A 20,504-nucleotide genomic window follows, 5' to 3' on the forward strand; every position below is an offset into this window, starting at 1 on the left:
TGTAAGAGAATCAAACACATGAGCTGTTGCCAGCTGTGGATGGGACAGCGACCACATGTACCATGTAAGTCAAGCATCAGCATGGGATAAGTGGGTCATGATTCATCAGGTCACAAGCTTTGAAACCCCAAGCAGGATCTCAGCAGGGAAGAGGAGACTGAGGAGAATGAGGGAATGGCAGGGCCACCACCAAGTGCAGAATGCAGGGCACAACTGGGGATTTTTTTTTTTAGCCATTCTCTTTCCCACTTTGCCCCAGAGCTGGCTGCTTTAATAAACCAAGACCAAAGCCATCAACTTCATGTGGAGAGAACTGCTGTGAGCTTTATAAACCTCGAGTGTCTTCTAGGAGTGCAGCCACAGGACCAGAAGCCACAGAGAATAACAAGTTGTCTGAGGGAGCTGGCTGGGTAACAGATCTTGCTTGCATGTTAAGCAGATGTCCCCAGTGGGTGCAGTAGACAGATGACAGCCATACCCTAGTCTGCCCTGTCTTCCCCTAAGATTTCACTTCCAACTGCTTCAACCAGAAGCTCCAGAGTCTAGACTGCTCTGAAACCACGATGGCTAACATTTATGAAGGACCTGCTGTGCTCAAGCCCTCGTTCTATGCTGTTGGCTGCTTAGGAGGCAGCCCTTTCTGTAGAGCATCACGTGACATGCATCTAGCCCTATACACGAACTGAGCAGCCTCTGTCTAGGGACTGCCCTGCTTCACCGCCTGACAATTGTTTTGCTGTCTTTGTTCTGAGCCAACTGACCCGAGTCTGCTGAAGCAGGAAGAAGCCGCCAAAGTTCTTTGGTGAGTTTCTCTCTATGAAGTCACAACAAACAATGATGCATGAAGAAAGCAAGGTGAACCATGCACGGCGTCATCAACAAAAGACCAGAGTCGGCAAAGCCCAATGAACCCCAACAAAGGGTGGCAGGGAGAACCAATGCCATAGCATCGTCCACTGCCTGTTGGGTTATGTTTCCAAATGCGACGTGTTCTCTCAAGTGTCCATACTAGCGAAAACAACACATGTCCTTTTTCTAGGCAGCTTCCAGAAAAACACCACATGTCTGTTCTCAGCAAAAACATCCTCTTGTAAGACAGTTTCTAGAAAAACATCACATGACACAACGGAGTCTCCAAAGAAACCAGAACTTCCACGTCATGTGTGACTGAGCGCAGAGATGGCTACATCATGCCCTGCGTGCTCAAAACCGTCCCCCAACAGGCATAAAGATCGATGGCATAGGTCTGTTAAGGAATGTCGCACTGTGTTTATAAATCAAGGAAAGGCCATCTTGTCCACCTCAGATGAAAGCATGACGTGTGATCTTTCTTCCTTCCTTCATTTCTTTTTTTTTTTTTGAGCCAAAATTTTATTTATTCATTTCTTACATTTGAAGTACTCCTCGATGACATCCTTGGCCTGAGAGTCTTTGCCACAGTCCTTAACCACTGTGCAACTGAAACCAACCACTCTCCGTGGTCTCCCCTCTCGATCGATTTCCTACCCATTCCCCTGGTTTCTTGTTGTCATCAACCTTTATCAGGTTGATCTGGTGCTCAGCACAGAGTGCCGCCACCAGCTTGACATACACGGGCTCATCACAGTCGGATGCAAGCACACAGAGATGGGCTTGGCGCTTGTCTAAGGCTTTGGCAGCTTCGAGCATGCCAAGTGCTAGGCCATCGAGAAGGGCAGGCTTCAGCACCTCTTGTAGAGCAGTGTTGACGTCCATTACACCTCCAGCAGCTATGCCTTCCTCGGCCACGGCAGTGGATTACGGGTGATGCCCAATCTTGAACGCACCCGAGCTTCCGTCTCTGTGTAACTTGGTGACTGCAGGGGAAAAGCCCTTCCTTTTTCTTTGTCCTTTAGCATCCAACATCTTCAGTGTCCCCACAACAGCCCCCCTCGAGTGTCTTTCCTTCTAGAACATTTGGCACTATAGGGAAATTTAGAAGATTCAAATTCCTCCAGGTTCCTCATCCTTGGCTCAGGGAACAGTAAAGAGGTCCTAATTTTCCTTTCTACTTTTATTATTCAGTAAGTTCAAATTCTGGGTTTTATTTCAGGAACACTTGCTGATTCCTTTTCCTCCTCCCCCACCCCAGCCATGTGGCTATCTGTTGCATGTTCCATATCCAGGTTCATTCCATGGATACCTGTTCTTGCCTACACCGAAAGTTTAAGCCATGAAGCCAGTAGCTGGCAGAAAATGAAGGGCCCAGGATAGGCTAACTGCAAAGCTCACTATAAGAAGAGAATTATCCTGGGGAAATGGGTCTACTTTCTTTAGATGGAGCTGGCAGAGCTGTGGCTTCTCTGCAGGAAGGAAGCAGTCAGCAATCCCAGAGCAGAGCGGAATTCCATTTCTGGAACCTTCGATCTAAGCCACTATCCTGTTTACTGATCTAGAATCCAGGCATGGAAATACAAAGGCCCCTACATACCAAGCTAAAGTGATATGAACCCATAGCTGGGGTGAAAGGATGGCTTTAGAGAACCAGAGACTGAGGAAGAGCTACAGGAATGACATGGTAGGTGTCAGTGAAGTATTGTCAAACAGGAGGACTGTATCCCAGCCATGAAGCCGACAAATGCTTGAGCCACAACTCACCTTTCTGAAACCCTTGAAAAGGCTAGCCGTCCAACAGCAATGACTCAAAAATCCTTTCTTGTGTCTCTTGGCTTTCTTTCCAATCTCCTTATCCCTGAGTCTTTTCTATCCTTCTCTTCTGGCCCTCTCCCCTGGGATTTGCTCTATTTGGAGAAGTAGGGCTGATTCAATTCAGACTCCAGCGAGCCCTCCTGTTATCCACACTATATACCTACAGAGAAATCTTTGACTTGCAGACAGTAGCCATTACTCTGAAGTATTGTCTTCATCGGTTTCTTCACTAGATAGAGGCTGGGTGTAAGGCAAGAGAAAGACTCAGCTATTCAACTTACCATCTGCTCATCGTCCTGTTAAATACCCACGTGGCGAGAACCTCAATCCTCCCAGAAAAGGGGACCCGAGATGATGCATGGCACAGAACACCTGATGGCTGTTTAACTGAGTTAAAATTGCATGTCCAATCTCTATTTCAAAAGCCCTGGGGGCCTAGGAGTGCCAAGAAAGCAAGCTCCCCAGTGCCCACATACACATGTACACTTGAAATAATTTATAGTGTCCAGTGCAACATGGTATCCCAGAAATAAAGGCAGATTTTCAGAAACATGGCAAAGTTGGGGCTGGCGAGATTGCTCAGAGGTTAAGACCACTGGCTGTTCTTGCAAAGGACCCAGGTTCAATTCCCAACACCTGCACAGCAGCTCACAACTGTCTGTAACAGATCCAGGGGCTCTGACAGCCTCATGCACACATACAAGTAGACAGAACACCAATGTACATAAAAAAAATAAATCTTTTTTTTAATCCTATTTTAAAAAATGGCAAAGTTCATTTGCGATCTGAAAATTCAATGTTCTTCATGGCCTCTTCCAGCAAATTCTGAACAACTGAGTTCCTGAGGATTTGTCCCTAAAGCCAAACTTCCTGTAGGTCAGATACAGGTAGCTATCCTGCTGGAAGCCCTTCTGCCATATAATCTGGAGACAAACCTATAGTCATATCTATGTGCACATTCAAACCCACAATGTATAGGGTGGAAAAAGGAAGAAGACACAGAAATTCTATTGACATGAGACTCAAACAAACTAATCTTAATGGGTATGTATGTTGATAACACACAAGAGCACATACACACATGTGTACACATATAGTGTGCTGGGATCTTTCAATGCCAAGGAGTTAGAGAGATCCAGCATGCTGGAAGTTCCCTTTGACTATTTGGAGAAGGCTACCAATGGGAGTGATATCTGACTAGAGATTCCTGCCCCGAAGTTCCTGTAACTTAGCGTGAGGTTGACTTAAACTCCTATTTTTAGTGCTTCCCACGTTTCTAGACTAGGACATCTCCATATAAAGATGAAACTCATATTAATCCTAGCTTTGAAAATCTTACAGCCTGGTCAACCACCATGACCAATTCTTTGTTCGTTTCTTTCTTTCTTCCTTCCTTCCTTCCTTCCTTTCTTTTCTTCTTTCTCTGTCTCTTTCTTTCCTCCTTTGTCTCTTTCTTTCCTTCTTTCTCTCTTTTTTCTCTGTTTCTTTCTTCCTGTCTGGCTTTCTTTCTTTCATGTGTGCATGTCTGTATTGTGTGTGTCCCGTGCATGCATTCACTGGGTCAATGACTACAAGCCATGACTACATGTGAGGACAGAGGACAACCTTGGGTGTTCATCTTCATCATCCACCTGTTTGAGGCAGAGTTTCTTTGTTTCTGCCACTGCGTATAGTGGGTTAGCTGTACCACAGGACTCTGAGTATGCTTTTGTCTCTACCTCCCACCTCACTAAGGGCATTGGGATTACAGATTACCATGGTGCCTGGCTTTATATAGGTTCTGAGGATTTGAATTCAAGTCCTCATGTTTGCGGGAAGTAACTTATCTGCTGTGCTGTCTCCCTAACTCCCAATCTTTTAATCAAAGATACATCTTAACAGTTACCAAGAACAAGAAGTTTGGTATCACAGTTCATTTTCATTATTGATAAACCATCCCTGGAAAGTTAAACAGTCAGAGTATGGTGGCATGCTCATATGATCCCAAATACTTCAGAAGCTGGGACAGGAAGATTATAAGTTCAAGCTTCCCTGGGCTACACAAAGAGTCTGAGGCCAGTCTGGATAAATTTGCAATAGCCTGTTTCAATATGAAAGAAAAAAGTTAAAAGGGGTTGGATAATGTAACATAGTGGTCAAGTGCTTGCCCAAGAGACTCAAGGCACCAGGTTTAATTTCTAGTCCAAAAAAAAAGTGTGTGGCAGGGGTTGGGAGAAGAAGGCTAAACAAAGTGGGAATTACAGATCCTTACTGGGGACCTCTGTAGCCTCTGTGCTAAAGGATAGCAACCATGTGAAAAGAGCACTACCACTAAGCTTTTCAAAGTGGGACTGGTGGTAAGAGGAGTGGAGGAACTGGCCTGGGTCATGTACGTAGTAAACACCCCGTGGTATTCCAGGGTCCTGGGGACATCTCACAATCATATTTTATTTGATCAAGGTGCATAGCCCTAGGAACCTAATGATGGAATAGACACTTGAGGAAGTACTAGGATGCTAGGAAGGACTGAGGTTTTTACCCACTGCCGAGGAGAGAAGACACCCTATGTAGTCTGGGAACTGCAGGAAGCAACAGGTTGGTGATTGGAAGAGGGAAAAAAATAGGCTGAAGAAGGGAGTGAAAATCAAAAGTAAATAGAGACTCATGGCTGAAGAGAGAGTGTAAGAAAGTGGGTCAGAGGGAAATTGGGACAGACAGACCCAGAACTTCTTAATCAGTGTGCGACCTCTGGAAGGCTCTTGAGCAGGAAAACAACGGAATCCATGGAGTTGTTAATAGTTGACACTGGAGAGAGAAAGAAGGTTGCTGGCCCTCGGCGTGTCTGTGTTTATTCGGTTGAGATGACAGAGGCCGAGATAAATTGTTTGGACAGTTCACACTTAGCGTGCTAGAATCACCGTTTATGCTTATGAGGCTGACTCTGCTCTAAGTGGCCCTACTGGGTAGGAAATGTGGTTCTCACGCTGTGGTTCACCCTGAATGTCTGGTTTATAGAGCACCTGCCCGTTCCACTTTGAGTACAAACAGTAGCAGGATAACCCTGCACGGACGACGCCATCTCTCCCCAGCACCACGCAGGAGGCACAGTCTGATGACGTAATCGTGCCAGGAAAATGGTAATGGCTACAAACTTGCCTAAGCAGAGTAGGAACGCGCGGGCACCAGAATGGTAAAAGGTACAAACAGCTTCACCTAGACACCGTAAAAGGCAGGACACCTTACCCCATGGTGATGAGGGCGCCACCAACCCAGACTGGTCCTCCTAACACTAAGCTGAGGGACTGGCAGGAAGAGAATGTCTTACTCTCTCCAAGGCTTCAGCTCTGCATGGTCCCTACTGTTCCGCACTCCTCATCCAGATCTGGCCCTGTACCTCATGTGGGTAGTGTCTACCTCCGTGTTTGCCTCTGCACCGGCTCTAGCACCGGGCTCTCCAGGGCTCCAGAAGCTCTCCACACGCATCCCTAAGACTGTTGCCTAACGACCGACAGTGACCCCCCCCCCGCATCTGCCTGGGTCCTCAGCAAACGCTCTTTGAACTCTCTGAGGGCTCTCCAACATTTTTGTGGACATTCTGTAACTTATGTTTGTACATGCATGTGTGAGCATGTGGGGGGGGGGCGAACTGGAGTAATGTGTGCATTTACTGTTACTCAGTGAATTCTGGCATTGTGGAAAGTCCACCCATGTTTCTGACATAGCTCTTTCAGCATTCCTTATGTCACCCAGTTCCCAACTCCCCTAAGGCCATGACCCTTTAATACTGTACCTCATGCTGTGGTGAATTCCAACCATAAAATTATTTCATTGCTGCTTCATAACTGCGATTTTTGCTACTGTTGCAAATCCTAACGTAAATACCTGCTAAGCAGGCTATCTGATAGGCGACCTCTGTGGGGACCAGGCATTAGGTAGATAGCCACATTGTAGTCTCTTCCATGTGAGAAGGGGCATGCTTTCCGACTTCACAGGGCTCAGAGAAGCTAGGTAGACTTCACCAGGTCACAGAATTTACACGTAACTGAGCAAGGATCAGAAGGATCTATTCCCAAATGCAGACAGGCAGGCTGTTGGGGGCAGAAGAGGTTTAGTGGCACTCACACAAAAGCCATGGCCAAATCCAGTCCTGGTGCTTTAAGCCATCTGAGAAGCAGAGACACTGGTGCTAGTCTCCAACACCTAAAGCTGAGCTCTCTGAATCCCAAAGGCTCCTGGAAAACTCTTCTGTCCAAGATATTTGGCCCTGGAACATAGGCCCTGAGTACAGTGTTGTTAACAGACAGAGCTACCTATGATAGTAATATTTAAGTTTTTTTTAAATCCTAGCTGAATAATACTTTCATTCAAAATACCACTGGATTAGAAAAACTCTTTTATGAAATCCTGCGTTTGCCATCGCCCTTGGGACCCTGTCCAAGACAATTCTGAAGGTGGCAAGGCAGCTCTGAAGCTCCCTTCTGGCAAGAGAAGGAGAGTTTCCCGTCTTGTACATGCGGACTTAGAGGTAAGAGCTGAAATTATTTTATGTCCCTTTAAAATGCCACATTGGATTTGATAGCATGCACTTCACTCAAAAACAGTCATTCCGAAAAATAAGAGTTGCCAGGAAGTGGGCCCTTCCACAGCCTGGCACCTCCTTCTTCCCCACTTGGGAAGGAGCCGTCGCCTAGAAATGCAGACAGCTTGTCCCCAGACACAAGGAGTAGTCACCAGTCTCTAATAACTGCTTGTCCTGCCAGGAAGACAGGCAAGCTAGGGCAAGCCGATAGCTGCCACCTCTGTGTTCTGTTCACTTGCCTCAGTGAGCAAACTTTCTTTTGCTGAGAGTAGGGACAGAGCTTGGATCCAGTCGGCTCCTTCTGGGAAGTCCTACTCCATGTCCAAGAATAGCAGGTTCTAACTATAGAGAGGAACTGAGCCCTAGCTCACCCATGGGCATCTCACACAAACATCTCCCTGCTGGCCAAACCCCCGCCCACATCGGTTGCTCCCTTTCTATATCCAGGCAATTCCAAATTGATGTGTCTAGGTTTCTGCTTCCCTGGCTAGAACCATAAGCTTTGAAATCGTGAAGCCTGTGCTCTGAAGTTCGAGGGTTGTCGTTTTAGTTTTTTTGTTAGTTTTGGTGTTTTGTTTTGTTTGAGATATAGTCTCATGTAGCCTGGGCTAGCTTTGAACTCACTATGTAGCCGAGGATGGTCTTGAACTCCTCCTCATCCTCCTGGTGTGATCATTCTGGCAAGAATGAAGATGCTGAAACTCTAAAGAGACATTTGCACTTTTCCCTCTGACTATCAGACTATTGAAACTAAGGTCTCCAAGAAATTTCCCCAGGAGGTTCATGCTGGGGAAGGCTGAAGCCTGGTGCCAGCCAGAGATTTCACAGTTATGAAAATGTGTCAGACTCCCTTGCAGGTGAAGCTAGAGCTGAAACAATGATTGGTCAGTGATGGATGGGCCCCCATCTCGATGGGATTCCTTAATTGCATATATCCCTGCTCTCTGTCTAAGCTCAAAAGATGGACTTTGAAGACGTGGGTGTCACTGGACCTTTTTATGTTCCACTTCCCAATGCGGCTGCATTAGATAAGTCCCCCTTTCTCTACGTTGTCTCTTTAACTATCTTATTGTGAGCAGTAGTGGAACCTAGCTTGTTAGTACTGCCAGGACTCAGGGTCTGACCCTCGCAACTCCAGGACCCCTATCTCTACCTCTCCCGTGCTGGGATTGCATGACTGTACCACCAGACCTAGACACTTGAGACTTTATATAGTTTTTCTTTGAGAGAAGAATTAAATACACATATTCAATAAATAGTGAGCCTTGGCTGTTCCCTGGATGTTAGGATAGTTACATTTGTTGTTTATTTTTTATGTATGTGTGGTACGTATATATAGTAGTGTGTGTTGTGCATATTTGTGTGTGTACAGTACAAGTGCGTGCATGAAGACAAGCACATATATGCAATGGTCCAAGTCGAGTCAGGAGACAACCTTGGTGACAGTCCTTGCCTTCCATTTTGTTATTCCCCGATGGGTGCACCAGACTTTCCGATCTGTGTGAGCTTCCAGGGAGTCTCTGTCTCTCCTCCCACTTTACCAGGGGAGCTGTTTTAATTAACATTCTGTTGCTGCGAAGAGACGCCAAGGCGACTTATAAAAGAAAGCATTTAATTGATGGTTTGCTTAGAGTTTCCAAGGATGAGTGGATGACCATCATGGCAGAGAGCAAAGCAGCAGGAGGCATATGAAGCAGAGAATAGCCGTGTTGGGCACCAGCGGAAGGGGAAGCCCTTGGTCCTGCCAAGGTTGGACCCCCAGTGCAGGGAATATGGGGAGGGCAGTAAAGGAGATGGATGGGGGGAACACCCGTATGGGGGAGGGGGAAGAGGTGGGGACTTTTGGATAGGAAACTGGGAAAGGGAATAACATTTGAAATGTAAGTAAAGAAATATATCTAATTTTAAAAAACGTCTGCAAGTGCATTCCCATTGACAGATGTGTCTCCTCCAAAAGACCTCACCTCCTAATCCTTTGTAACAGTTCCACCAACTAAGGACCACGCACTCAAATGTATAGGCTTATGTAAGACATTCCTGTTCAAACCAGCGCAGGATCACAGGCAAGCCGTGAAGTATTCAGCTTTGTGTGAACATGGGGACCTGACCTTGGGTTCTCAAGTTTGCACAGCAAGTGATTTAGCACTGACCATCTCCTAGCCCCTTCTTTGCTGGATTCTACTGCTCAGACTGAATTGGGTTCCCAGAAAACCAGGTTCCCAATACAAGGTTGTGTAAAATTTTACGAATGTGTGCATGAGTCTCTTATAAATGACAGTCATTGCTAAGTAGCTAGTCTAACCGACAGCAGCCTCCAACTTAGGATGAGCCCCCAAGAGAAAACTTCAAGCTTCCTTTTCCTGTGTTAGACATAAAACTTGATTGTTTATTTTCACAGGTAACTCAAGCCATTTTAGGTCCAGCTACAAATGAACAGAAAACACTCCACCCTGCTAGTCACTTCCACAACCCAAATTCTGCTAAGCCATGACCTCCAAAACTAGAAGTTTAGAATAGAAAGTCACTAACAGTCAGACTTGCCTAAGGTCATGTGCCTGATAAGCTTTAAAGGAAACAGGATGTAGACACGGGGCTGAACCCATGCACAGGCTTTGTCAAGAAAGGCGAACCTGAGTAACAGAAGGATAGATAAAGCCCTGATGAGCTAGGATGGTCATTCTCAACCTGTGGGTTGCAACCTCTTTGAGGGTCACGTAGCAGATTTTCTGCAGATCGGATGTTTACATAACGATTCATAGCAGACGCAAAATGACAGTTACGGAGTAGCAGCAAAATAATGTTATGGTTGGGGGTCACTGCAACAGGAGGAGCTGCATTGAAGGGCCACAGCATTAAGGAAGGTTGAGAGCTACTGTTAGATGATGTACGAAATCGTACACACCTCCTCCCATTATGCAAAAAGTGGGGAAAGGACGTACGTTAAGGCTTACAAACTGTTTTCTGCGCTCAGTGTGACAGCCAATCTTGCTAATCCTCCAGGTCGGTGAGACCTGACTTTGATTGTGAGCCTAGCCTTTAACGGCTGAGCCATCTCTCCAGCCTGAGACCTGACTTTGAAAGCTGGTGAAACCAACTGCATGGCTCTCACTACTCTGAGTCTCCTGCACTCATTATATAATAATGATCAATTCCCCCCCCCTTTTGTCCTCCTCTTCCTCTTCCTTTCTCTCCTCTTCTTCCTCTTCATCCACCTCTTCCTCCTCCTCTGCCTCCTCTACTTCCTCCTCCACTTCCTCTTTCTCTTCCTCCTCTTCCTCTTCCCTTTTCTCCTCTTCTTCCTCTTCATCCACCTCTTTCTCCTCCTCTGCCTCCTCTACTTCCTCCTTCACTTTCTCTTTTTCCTCTTCCTCCTCTTCATCCTCTTCCTCCTTTTCCTCTTCTTCTTCCTCCTTTTCTTCTTTGTCCTCTACTTCTTCCTCTTCATCCACCACTTCCTCCTCCTCTGCCTTCTCTACTTCCTCCTCTTCTTCCTCCTCCTCTTCCTCCCCTCTTCCTTCTCCTCTTCATCCTCTTCCTCCTCCTTTCCCTCCTCCTCTTCCTCCTCTTCTCCTCTTCTTCCTCTTCCTCCTCTTCCTCCTCTATTTCCTCCTCTACATCCCCTTCTTCCTCCTCCTCTTCTTACTTTTCTTCCTCTTCCAATTCCTCCTTCACTTTCTCTTTCCACTTCCTCTTCCACTTCCTCCTCCTCTTCTTTTAGAGATAGGGTTTCACTGTGCAGTCCTTGAGCTCATGTTCCTCCTGCCTCCACTTCCTTAGCACTGAGATTACAGGCATAAGCCACTGCATACCCCAACAAACTTTCTTTATTAAAGTTCACCGGGGCTTATAGGAATAACTAATCTATCTTTCATAGTGTAAATTAGAAAAAAATATTCACTACAGGCTGGAGAGATGGCTCAGTGGTTAAGAGCACTGACTGCTCTTCCAGAGGTCCTGGGTTCAATTCCCAGAAACCACATGGTGGCTCACAACCATCTGTAATGGGATCTGATCCCCTCTTCTGGTGTGTCTGAAGACAGTACAGGGTACTCATATAAATAAAGTAAATAAATCTTTTTTAAGCTTTTTTAAGATTTAGCTCAGTGGTAGAGCGCTTGCCTAGCAAGCGCAAGGCCCTGGGTTCGGTCCCCAGCTCCGAAAAAAAAAAAATTCACTTCAGGAAAACATGGGCCCACATGGACTTGTCAGTATTCAGAATTAAGAATGGTTTTTTCAGGGACCGGAGAAATGGCTCAGTGGTTAGGAGCACTGGCTGTTCTTCCAGAGAATCTAGGTTCAATTTCCACCACCCACACAACAGCCTACAACTACGTTCCAGGGGATCTGAATCCTTCACACAGACATACATATGGGCAAAAGACCAATGCACACACCATTTAAAGTAATTAAAATTAGAAAAAAAAACACTTTTTTTATTACTTACGACATGTTGGAAATTCTTGTCCTGATTCATTTTCGACTGTTCTTAAAGGCAAGGACGGTTTCTCTCAAGTGCTTTAGCGTTGAGCAGAAGTAACTCTTACCTTCAGAAGAGGAGGCTGAGTCTCAGATTGAGTCTAACAGTTGGCGTGCCTCAGTGGTGGAGTCAAAGCCACGGAGGTAGCCAGGTCCTGCAGGATCGTTCTCTCGGAAATGCTCCCGTATGTAAAGACTCTCAACTCCGCCCCTCCAGCCCACATCCTATGGAATCTAACGGACCCCTGTGTCTTCACCTTCCTACCCGCAGGTCACAAACCCCTGCAGCATCACCAAGTGCACAGCTCAGTGACCTGAAGTGCTGCTGTGAGAGGATAGGGCTTGGCACCCCAGTACTGAGTCCCAGTAGTGGATGCATACCTCAATAGCTCACATAGGGAATATGTTGCACAAATGATCAGTAAGCAAAAAACATAGTGAATTCATAAGCAGTTTTTAGGTCAATTTTTATATTTATATCAGTGAGATCTGTGGCTAGAACTCAGGTCCTCAAGCTTGGTAGCAAGCGGCTTTTACCTACTGGCCCTGTAAATTTCTAACTAACAGAGGAGTTACTGGGTTCTTCTAACTCTGCCATTTATTAGCACAAGGGGAAGTGCTCTGTGCCTCGAATGGCTTCGGCCTAAGATGATTAGACAGCAATCAGTTAACAGGGTTACATTCCCCAGAAAGCAAGTTTTTATTAAGTGAGTTTTATACCTGGAAATACAACAGTCAGGGGCTAAAATGCTTAAAAACAAAATCTAGAAATCCATCTTTAAAGACATGCTTCCAAGAAAATAAGGGCTTACCAAGCATGCTTCTAGATGCGGGAAACTAGGATAACGGCCCACTCTGTCATTTTATACTTTTTTTTTTCATTTTAACTAAGCACTTATTACACATCATAGCCACACGTTTGGCAGTTTGCAGCATGATTGAAAATAACAAGCAAGAATGTTTTCCTTTCACAATGTCAGAATCCTGTATAGATGCATGTACGTGTGTGTGTGTGTGTGTATGTGTGTGTGTGTGTGTGTGTGTGTGTGTGTGTGTGTGTGTGTAGAAGTTTGGCCCAGTTCTTCCTCCCAGCTCTACATTCCCAGAAATAAGACTCACACTCAGACTCAGACTCAAAATATACAAATACCTCGGCCATATAGCTAGGCTGTTCTCTGACTAGATCATAGCCAAAGATAACTCATTCTAATCTCTGTTCTGCCACACTCTGGTTACCTGTGCTCAGGTACATCTGTGACATCACATCTTCCCTGGCAATTCTATCCCAGAATTCTTTCTGCCTCCGGGATGTCCCACCTTCTTTTCTACCCTTTCCTGTAGGCCATAGATTTTTTATTTTTTAATTGACAGGTGATACATCCATACAATACAGAAGATATTCTCTCTCTCTCTCTCTCTCTCTCTCTCTCTCTCTCTGTGTGTGTGTGTGTGTGTGTGTGTGTGTGTGTGTGTGTGTGATTGTGTGCATGCTCACACACCTGTGTACACCAGTAGCATCCCACCCCCACAGGTGCATTCTCACTGTAGACCTTGTAATGCCATTGCACGATTCTTTTCCTTCTTGGTTTTGTTTGCTTTGTTTTTTAGATTTATTTATGTATGTGAGCACATTGTCACTGTCTTCAGACACACCAGACCCACTACAGATGGTTGTGAGCCACCATGTGGTTGCTGGGAATCAAACTTAGAACCTCTGGAACAACAGTCGGTGACCTTAACCACCGAGCTATCTTTCCAGCTCTTTCTTCTCCTTCTTAGGAAGTACTTTATGGCTTCTCTGTGGCAAACTTGCACTGCGTGTTCCAATGTTCTTACCCTTTGGGATAATAGTAAATAAAATAAATGTCACCCGAACAGCAATACTGTCATCCACCGTCATTCTAAAGACAGGCATTGGCCTCGGAGTAACTGACAAGCAGACTTAGAGTGGATATCCTGTTGACCCATGTCCCAGGCAGGATGGGACAGGAGAGCATGACCCTTCATCCCGCTGCTTAGAACAGCACGCAATCACAAACAGAAATTGCTCACTTCTGGAATTTGCTGCTTCCTATTTTAAACCATTGCTGACCGGGTCTCTAAAGTAACTGAGAATGTAAAGACACAACTGGGACCTCTGCGATTGCTGAGGCTGAGGCTGCAGAAGGAGACCAAGCCAATGGCTCCTGTCACAACCAGACAGCCACCAGGGTAGCTGCACGTAGTGTCTGTAGGATGAAGTGACCCACCACCCTGTATGAAGCCAGGACACAAGCAGAACCCAAGACAAAGGTGAATGAACTACAAGAAAGCCCAGTCCACAGACAGCAAAGAAATTAGAGCAATAAAATCAGCAGAAACAATATAACTTCCCAGAGATTTGGGTTACAAATTAGACTACATATATTGTCCCCTCCAAAAAATGCAAAGAGGATTTTATTTCACATAAGACTTTCAGCAGATAAGTTTACAATTTTAAAAAAAATTGCATGAAGTAATAGGAAACCACTAAGAAAGAGTTGGCAAAAATCGCAGACCCTGAGAGACAGCCTTCAGGGGTTAGCACTATTGAGTTCAAAACATAAGATAAGAATGTTGGATGTGAGGGTGTTTCATTTTTAAGATTTTTTTTTAATTTATTTTTCTTCTTTTTCTTTTTTTTTTCGGAGCTGGGGACCGAACCCAGGGCCTTGCGCTTGCTAGGCAAGTGCTCTACCGCTGAGCTAAATTCCCAACCCCTTAAATTTATTTTTATGTGTATGAGCGTTTTGCCTATGTGCAACTATATATGTGCACCATGTACATGCAGTCCCCAAAGTGGCCAGAAGAGGGCATCAGAGTTCCTGAAACTTGCATTATGGACAACTGTGTACATCCACTGGGGTGCTGGGAACCAGATCCAACCCTCTGCAGGAGTAGAAAGCCATCTCTTCATCTCTGAATGTGGGGTTTAAAAGGTAGTGTTTCAAATATTTAATTTAAGATAAAAAATCCAATTGACGTTAAAACAGTCCATGGAGTGATTAAACCACAGGGAGAGGAGGACAAATCACAGCTAAAGAAACTAAAAATATTTGAAAAAAAATTACCAAGAAGACAACACAAAAAGAATTTTTTTCTAACAGAAAATGAAAGAGCGGGTATAGAAGCAAAAAGAGACGGTGAGTGAGAAGTGTCCAAAGGCTTCGGGATGTTATTCCAGAGGCATTTTCCAGACAAGAGAATGCCGAGAATTTCCAAAATTGGCACACAATTCCAATTCTTTACTAAGGAATTCCAGTAAATTCAAAGCAAGGTAAGCTTAGACAGAGGGGAGCTAAGGGTAATCCAGTACAGAACGCTCCAGTACAGAACACGGCAGAGCCCTTCAAGGCCTGGGAATTAGGTTAACCAAAGGCTTCCTGACAGAGGTGTCAGTAGACTGTTGAATCAAGTCTTCCAAGTGCCAAGAGGAAATAGGTTCTGTCCTAAAAGTCTCTTCTCAGACAGCCTGTCTTCCAAGGTAGGAATAAAAAGCCTCTTCCTCTTCCTCTTCCTCTTCCTCTTCCTCTTCCTCTTCCTCTTCCTCTTCCTCTTCCTCTTCCTCTTCCTCTTCTTCTTCTTCTTCTTCTTCTTCTTCTTCTTCTTCTTCTTCTTCTTCTTCTTCTTCTTCTTCTTCTTCTTCTTCTTCTTCTTCTTCTTCTTCTTCTTCTTCTTCGGTTTGAGACAGGGTCTCTTTAGCCCAGGCTAGCCTCAAAAGTTCTTTGTAACTAGGGATAACCTTGAACTTCTAGCTCTTCTGCCTTACCTTGGAGTGATAAGATTACAAACATGGACCACCATGCCTAGTTTGTGCGGTGCTGGGACTAGAATCCAGAGCTTTGTGGATGCTGGGCAGGCACTCTACCAACTGAGCTGTCTCTCCAACCCCTAAAAGGATAAACCTCAACCAGAAGACATTTCTTTTTTTAAAGAAACAAAGAAAACCAGCATCAGATCAATGAATGAACAACTCTATGTGACCTCTGACTGTGCAGATCAACACTAAGGAGACCATAAAGAGGCACTTTGCTTTAAAAAAAGAAAAGAAAAGAAAAGAAATAAAAAATACAGCGATACTGCGCTCTAAAATTCCTTATATTTAAGCTCAAACAAACAAAACTAAAGAGAAAAATACAACTTTCGCCAGGACCACCTTCCCTTGACCCTTTCTAGCCTGGGCTTTCTTAAGCGAAAACCCTCCACACCTTCAGGGGTGTGGAAAACACAGCCAGCTCACCCTGGTCTAAAGATGGAAGGAGTCACGTGTGTCAATAGACACAAGGATCAGTGGTAAGATCTCCTGTGACGGGGTAAGAGCCTTCCAAGGGACAGCTGGGGCTGGAAATGAGACCACAGAAAGGTTGGGAGGCAGGGGTGAGTCGGGGATTGAACCAGAGGACCGGGGACGGAGGAGCCTTCTGTGTGCTGACAGGACAGGTTCAGAATTTCCTGTCAGTTAATCAAAAATACACTAAGGAAGACATGTGCGTGCGTTTGCCGAGAGCCTGTGTAAGCCCCACTTCAAGCTCAGAAGTGGCATATCCCAGAGCGACTCAGGACCTGCCAGAGGGAGCGACACGCTGAGGAACACACCGTGGTAATTCCAAAGAGCTGGGCCTGCCCTTCCACGGCAGCTTTACTTTAAGGTTCTATTTGAAGAGCATTAGCTCTCTGCATTTAATCCTCACATAAAGCCTATGAGGGAAATATTATTATTATTGTCTCAGGAAAAACCGACATTTAAAGGAGTTAAGTATAGTCATTTGCCCAGGGCCACCGAACTGGCAGGGGGTCAAGTCAGGAGTTAAACTCCGGTTGGTTTTATTTCAAAGCAGGAGCTCTCAGTCACAGCTCTCCCTGCCTCTCTGCACTGCAGTCTCTCTTTAGCTTAGGACCCAGTTTCAGAGTTCCTGGTTCTTCTCCACCATGTGGGATGCAGGGATTGTTCAGCTCTGGGTGGTAGGCTTCCCCTGTGCACTGGACCATCTCCCCAGCCCTGCTTCTATGAAACCTTCTGTATCTCTGGCTGGAGCTGGCCTTGTACTTACAGGGCTCCTCTTGCCTCAGCCTCCTGAATGCTGGGATCGTAAATATATTGTAAATAACCTGCTACTATACAGGTTAACATTTTAGATAAAAGCCATAACACAATACAAAAAATGATTATTTTATGTATATGTATTTATATTGCATATATAATTTATATTAAAAATTTATATTTTATTTTTTATTTTACTAGAAATTTGTTAATTTACATTTCAAATGTTATCCCCTTTCCCGGTTTCCCATCTAGAAACATGCTATGTCCCCCTGCTTCTATGAGGTTGATCCCTCATAGAAGGATCCACCCACTCACTCACTCCCACCTTCCCTCCCTGACATTCCCCTACACTGAGGCATTGAACCCTGACAGGACCAAGGTCCTCTCCTCCCATTGATGCCTGGCAAGGCCATCCTCTGCTACATATGCACCTGGAGCCATGATTCTGCCCATGTGTACTCTTGGGATAGTGGTTTAGCCCCTGGGAGCTCTGGTTAACTGATATTGTGTTGTTCTTATGGGGTTGTAAACCACTTCAGCTCCTTCATTCCTTTCTCTAACTCCTCCATTGGGGACCCCATTCTCGGATCTATGGTTGGCTGCTAGCGTCTGCCTCTGTACTTGTCAGGCTCTGGCAGAGCCTCTCAGTAGACAGCTATATTAGGCTCCTATCAGCATGCACTTCTTGGCATCCACAATATTGTCTGGGTTTGGTGGCTGTATGTATATGGGCTGGATCCCCATGTATGTTCTTGTGATTGGGTTACCTCACTTGGAATGATATTTTCTAGTTCCATCCATTTGCCTAAGAATTTCATGAAGTCATTGTTTTTAACAGTACTCCATTGTGTAGATGTACCACATTTTCTGTATCCATTCCTCTGTTGAAGGGCATCTGGGTTGTTTCCAGCTTCTGGCAATTATAAATAAGGCTGCTATGAACATAGTGGAGCATGTGTCCTTGTTATATGTTGGGGAATCTTTTGGGTATATACCCAAGAGAGGTATAGCTGGGTCCTCAGGTAGTACTATGTCCAAATTTCTGAGGAACCTCCAGACTGATTTCCACAGTGGTTGTGCCAGCTTGCATTCACACCAACAATGGAGGAGTGTTCCTCTTTCTCCACATCCTCACCAGCATCTGCTGTCACTTGAGTTTTTGATCTTAGCCATTCTGACTGGTGTGAGGTGGAATCTCAGGGTTGTTTTGATTTGCATTTCCCTGATGACTAAAGATGTTGAACATTTCTTTAAGTGCTTCTCAGCCATTTGAAATTCCTCAGTTGAGAATTCTCTGTTTAGCTCTGTACCCCATTTTTTTTTCTTTTTTTCGGAGCTGGGGACCGAACCCAGGGCCTTGCGCTTCCTAGGCAAGCGCTCTACCACTGAGCTAAATCCCCAACTCCTGTACCCCATTTTTAATAGGGTTATTTGATTCCCTGGAGTCTAACTTCTTGAGTTCTTTGTATATATTAGATATTAGCCCTCTATCAAATGTAGGATTCGTAAAGATCTTTTCCCAATCTGTTGGCTGCTGTTTTGTCCTATTGACAGTGTCCTTTGCCTTACAGAAGCTTTGCAATTTTATGAGGTCCCATTTGTTAATTCTTGATCTTAGAGCATAAGCCATTGGTGTTCAGTTCAGGAAATTTTCCCCAGTGTTCAAAGCACTTCCCCACTTTCTCTTCTATTAGTTTCAGTGTATCTGTTTTTATGTGGAGGTCCTTGATCCACTTGGACTTGAACTTTGTACAAGGAGATAAGAATGGATCAATTTGCATTCTTCTACATGCTGACCGCCAGTTGAACCAGAACCCTTTGTTGAAAATGCTGTCTTTTTTCTAATAGATGGTTTTAGCTCCTTTGTCAAAGATCAAATGATGATAGGTGTGCAGGTTCATTTATGGGTCTTCAATTCTAATTTATTGATCTACCTGCCAGTCTGTACCAATACCATACAGCTTTTTTTAAATCACTATTGTTCTGTAATACAGCTGGAGTTTAGAGATGGTGATTCCCCAGAAGTTATTTTATTGTTGAGGATAGTTTTTGCTATCCTGGGATTTTGTTATTCCAAATGAATTTGCAAATTGCTCTTTCTAACCTTATGAAGAATTGAGTTGGAATTTTGATGGGGATTGCATTGAATCTGTAGATTGTTTTTGGCAAGATGGCCATTTTTACTATATTAATTCTGCCAATCCATCATCATGGGAGATCTTTCCATCTTCTGAGATCTTCTTCGATTTCTTTCTTCAGAGACTTGATGTTCTTGTCATACAGATATTTCACTTACTTGGTTAGAGTCACACCAAGGTATTTTATTTTATTTGTGACTATTGTGAAGGGTGTGAAGAATTTCTTTCTCAGCCTGTTTATTCTTTGAGTAGAGGAAGGTTACTGATTTGTTTGAGTTAATTTTATATCCAGCCACTTTGCTGAAGTTGTTTGTCAGCTGTAGGAGTTCTCTGGTGAAATTGTTGGGGTCACTTAAGTATACTATCATATCATCTGCAAATGATGATATTTTGAATTCTTCCTTTCTAATTTGTATTCCTTTGACCTCCTTTTGTTGTCTAATTGCTCTGGCTAGGACTTCTAGTACTATATTGAATAGGTAGGGAGAGAGTGGGCAGCCTTGTCTAGTCCCTGATTTTAGTGGGATTGCTTCAAGTTTCTCTCCATTTAGTTTGATGTTAGCTACTGGTTTGCTGTATATTGCTTTTACTATGTTTAGGTATGGACCTTAAATTCCTGATATTTTCAAGTCTTTTATAAGGAAGGGGTGTTGAATTTTGTCAAATGCTTTCTCAGCATCTAATGAGATGATCATGAGGCTTTTTATTTGAGTTTGTTTATACAGTGGATTATTCTGATGGATTTCCATATATTAAACCATTCCTGCACCCCTGGAATGAAGCCTACTTGATCATGATGGATGATCGTTTTCGATATGTTCTTGGATTCAGTTTGCAAGAATTTTATTGAGTATTTTTGCATCAATATTCATAAGGAAATTGGTCTGAAGTTCTCTTTCTTTGTGGTTTAGGTATAAGAGTAATTGTGGCTTCATAGAAGGAATTTGGTAGTGCTCCATCTGTTTCATTTTGTGGAATAGTTTGGATAGTATTGGTATGAGGTCTTCTTTGAAGGTCTGATAGAATTCTGCACTAAACCCATCAGGTCCTGGGTTTGTTTTTTTTTTTTTGGTTGGGAGACTTTTAATGACTGCTTCTATTTCTTTAGGAGTTATGGGGTAGTTTAAATGGTTTATCTGATCCTAATTTAACTTTAGTATCTGGTATCTGTCTAGAAAATTGTCCATTTCATGCAGGCTTTCCAGTTTCGTTGAGTATAGGCTTTTGTAATAGGATATGATGATTTTTTTTATTTCCTCAGCTTCTGTTATTATGTCTCCCTTTTCTTTTCTGATTTCGTTAATTTGGATAGTGTCTCTGTGCCCTCTGGTTAGTCTGGCTAAGGGTCAATCTATCTTATTGATTTTTTTTCAGAGAACCAGCTCATGATTTTGTTGATTCTTTGTATAGTTCTTTTTGTTTCTACATGGTTGATTTCAGCCCTGAGGTTGATTATTTCCTGCCTTCTACTCCTCTTGGGTGTATTTGTTTCTTTTTGTTCTAAAGCATTTAGGTGTGCTGTCAAGCTGCTAGTGTATGCTTTCTCCAGATTTGGGAGCTTTGGGGGGCACTCAGAGCTATGAGTTTTCCTCTTAGCTCTGCT

At 44.2% G+C, this 20,504-nt stretch overlaps 1 pseudogene; it reads right to left on the minus strand.

The window, feature by feature from the left end:
• Nucleotides 1-1,379: 1,379 nt before the first annotated feature.
• Nucleotides 1,380-1,761, minus strand: LOC116893787 (annotated as a pseudogene).
• Nucleotides 1,762-20,504: the final 18,743 nt, after the last annotated feature.

This window comes from Rattus rattus, chromosome 2 (genome assembly GCF_011064425.1).
Source record: "Rattus rattus isolate New Zealand chromosome 2, Rrattus_CSIRO_v1, whole genome shotgun sequence".
In the NCBI taxonomy this organism is placed as follows: Eukaryota; Metazoa; Chordata; class Mammalia; order Rodentia; family Muridae; genus Rattus; species Rattus rattus.